The following is a 3,946-nucleotide window of genomic DNA, read 5'->3' on the forward strand; positions in this document are numbered from 1 at the left end:
GGGAAGGCCAAAGTGTCCAAGAAGGGAAGGACCCTCCTCCCGGACTGCTCCACGACGGCCTCTTTCAGTGACGAGGAGTGGTTACCCAGGGACAAGCCCCTGGCGAAGTCGTGAGTATTCGGATGCCACAATAATTCTTGGTACATTTTATTGTACTGCTTCTTATCACGCCGAACATGATTATGCAGTCCATCCCTAGCCCATATCGACGTATCTTCGTCGGATGATTCTTTGGGCCCGTCAGATATGAACATCGATTCACTACCGACCGCCTCCTCCCCCCGCCCTACAGATGACGCCGAGGTGTTTTCTCAAAGGGAACTGAACCAAGGGGAGACAGTTCCGGAGGCGCCCCAAGGCGACATTCCAGGCGCTGGGCGCACGAGGGGCAAGACTCCCCTGGGCCCTAACGCCGGGGGAAGCAAGTCTAGCCCCCAGCCGAATACGGCGCCGGAACCTCCAGTGGTTCCGGATTCTGTCAGGCAACCCCTCGCTAAGGGGGGCAAGCCGTCTGTGCCGATGGCCACTGTCCATCCAGAGGCATCAGACAACTTGCTGGAAGTGCTTCACGGCTCTTCCATTGACGAAGAGCACCGCACTATTATGAGTGCGGTAGTCAAGAAGGTTCAGTCCGCTAAGAGCGGACTGACTGAAGCCTGTGCCAGCCTCCTAACCGGCTTTGAGGTAAGTAATCAAATTGTAAGAAAATGTTACAACATAGACAGTAGCCCCTGATGCTCTGTTTGGCGTTCGCGAAGAAAGGCCGAATAGAGGATCGAATAATAATCGCAGGAGTCTCATCAGAATGTGTCTATGTGAATAAGCAGGCTTCACTGCTGGCCACCGCCGCTCGTACTGCGGAGGTCGCCGCATTGAAGCGGGACCTTGAGCGGTCCAAGGAAGAGCTCGGCCTTACCAAGAGGCAGCTCGAAGAGAACAAAGGTAAGTGACACCCCGTCTGAATATTGATAAAGAAAAATTTGGTTTTGGAATAATAGGATCGTCATGAATTTTGCTAGGGGCCACAACCGAAGTAGCGACCCTTAGAAGGCGCTATCCGAGGCCGAAGACAAAGCGGCCAGGGAGCGCATCGAGCGAGAGAAGCAAGAGGCCCGAGTAGGCGAGGTGCAGCAAGAGCTCCAGGCTCTCATCAAGAAACACGAGTCCTTGGAGCTTGACTCTAAGACGCAAGGTCCGAGCTTGCGATGGCCCTCGAAAACGCACAACATGCCAAGGCCGAAGCCCAAAAGGCCCTCCAGGAAATTGAGGCGGTTAAGAAGATAGCGGCGGGTAAGGCATTCATTATGCAAAGCAAGCATGTGAAGGAAACTTTCTTTTTACTTACCCGAGTTCGGAGCTCTCCAGGAGCGTTCGCAGATCTACCCCGCAGTGTGTCGGATGCCGCGGAGTTCTACCGGGCCGAGGAGGGGAGTTCGACGGAGAAGTTGTTCTGGTCTCAGTATACTGGGACCGAACACCCAATGCCCTTGAGCGACCAGTTGAAGCAACTGGTCGAGCTTCACAAGGCAGCCGAACAGGCCATGAAGGGTCTTATAGTCCGGATGTGGCCTAGCGAGCCCCTGCCTAGTAGCTACTTCGGTCTGGTGAGGCGGCTTGTGAATGCCTGCCCACGGTTTGAAGTCATAAAGCGGTCCGTCTGCATCGAGGGTGCGCGCAGGGCTTTTGCCCGGGCGAAGGTGCACTGGGCAAAGCTGGACGCTGAAAAGCTAGTGAAGGAGGGGCCGCCGGAGGGCAAGGAGCATCGCCACCCCGAAAAGTATTATGACAGTGTCCTGAAGGGTGCTCGCCTTGTGGCGGAGGAATGTGCTAAGGATGTAATATTTGAATGAATGTACTCATGTGATCCTATAATATGAAATGAGTTCATCTGCGCTATGCAACGCTTGTTAATTTAAAATATTACCTTCTGTGCGGCCGTTTATAAAATCTGAGAGTTGGCCAGTCGTCGCCTTCTGCCCCCATGTAACTAGTACTGAGGTGTTCGGGATAAACCTGAGCACTCTTTATCCCAATTTTGGGTCCTTCGAAGGAGGTGTTCAACACAACGAACCAGGCAATCGGACTATAAAGCTTTATCACTCTCACTTAGCCATAGAAGCCTACAATTTTAAATTTTGGCGAAGCCCCTAGTACTCGAAAGGCCGAATTTGGGGCTCTATATACGCCTAATTCGGGCAAGGCCGACTCCTCGCCCGAAGCGGAAAAAGTCTTGAAGGACTTGAGACCTCTCGAACAGCGACCAGCTCTCGCCTCATCATGACAGTCAGTTTTCGGCTTTCTCTACTGAGGTGCTTGTCCGAAAGAACCGGGACACAATTGCAGTAGTTCTTGCAGTGCTACCCTAGCCGATATAGCGGAACGTAAGGTACCAAAACATGGGAGCCGGGCAAACCCAACTATTGACCCAAGACATGATTCGGAGCTGATGCATATAATGCTATAAGTTCGGGGTGCCGCACTGTCGAAAGTGTTCGGACTTTTCACGCCGTGTTATGGGGTATACTGAAGCCCCTAGCGCACTGGTCGTGGCAGAATGTACGGGTGCAATTTGTCTTAAAATAAGCAGACAAGGAAAAAGGAAATGCAATAATAGACTAACGCTATGCATTATTATTTAAATAATACGTCAAAGCGTACAGATACAAGTAGTGCAATAAGCAAAAAATAGGACTATTTGACATGTCCTATCCAAGGGCAGGCTGCGTATTGGTATGTAAAACATGTATTCGATAGTTATCAGAGACCACCTGGGGATTCCCTTGTACGTCAGAGCATCTTGCTTCGTTGGTATTTCCTTCCCGCAATGAGTCAACAATCAGACTGCCGGAGAGATCTTCCAGAGAGTAAGGTCCTGAAAGAGAAAAAAATGATAAAGGTATATGTGCCCTGGGGCGGTCGAGCCGCATTATGGGCCGTGCCATAGCCGTGCCTCCGCCTATGCCCATGGTAGAGTGCGTAGTTATGTACGCGTGACACAAATTTCACCGCTTGACTGGGATTATTGCGGAGGCCAAATTGCTATCCGAGCTCTGAACGTGCCTGGAGATCCTGTTGCAGGTTACTCCAGACTCGCTTGAAGGTGTCCTGGGGCTTTTTCGCTGAATTGGCGGTTGGCCTCAGAAGGCTGCTTTGTGCTTCCGCTGCGAGGGCTATAGTGTGCTCCTCCGTGCAGAGCGAGCGTTCTGTGTTTCCATTAACTGTTATAACTCCGCGAGGTCCTGGCATTTTTAGCTTGAGGTACGCATGCATAGTGCGGTACCGCATTGAATCTAGCAAATGCGGTTCGTCCGAGTAGTGCGTGATAGCCACTACAGAAGGGGACGATATCAAAGATTAGTTCCTCGCTTCGGAAGTTGTCCAGAGATCCGAAGACCACTTCCAGTGTGATTGAGCCCGTGCAACAGGCCTCTACACCTGGTATGACACCCTTGAAGGTGGTTTGTGTGGGTTTGATCCTAGAGGGGTCTATACCCATTTTTTGCACTGTATCCTGATAGAGCAGGTTCAGGCTGCTTCCATCGTCCATAAGGACTCGAGTGAGGTGAAATCCGTCGATGATGGGATCAAGAACCAATGCGGCAGAACCACCATGACGGATACTAGTGGGGTGGTCCCTACGATCAAAAGTGATCGGACAAGAAGAGCATGGGTTGAACTTTGGGGCGACTGGCTCCATCGCATAGACATCCCTTAGTGCACGCTTCCGTTTCCTCTTGGGAATATGGGTTGCGTATATCATGTTCACCGTTTTCACTTGGGGAGGAAATTTCTTCTGTCCTCCTGTGTTCGGCGGCCGGGGATCCTCCTCATCGGCACTATGCAGCCCCTTTTCCTTGTTTTCGGTATTCAACTTGCCGGCCTGCTTGAACACCCAGCATTCTCTGTTGGTGTGATTGGCTGGCTTATCGGGGTTGCTGTGAATTTG

The sequence above is a fragment of the Triticum aestivum genome, chromosome 2D (assembly GCF_018294505.1).
Source record: "Triticum aestivum cultivar Chinese Spring chromosome 2D, IWGSC CS RefSeq v2.1, whole genome shotgun sequence".
NCBI lineage: Eukaryota > Viridiplantae > Streptophyta > Magnoliopsida > Poales > Poaceae > Triticum > Triticum aestivum.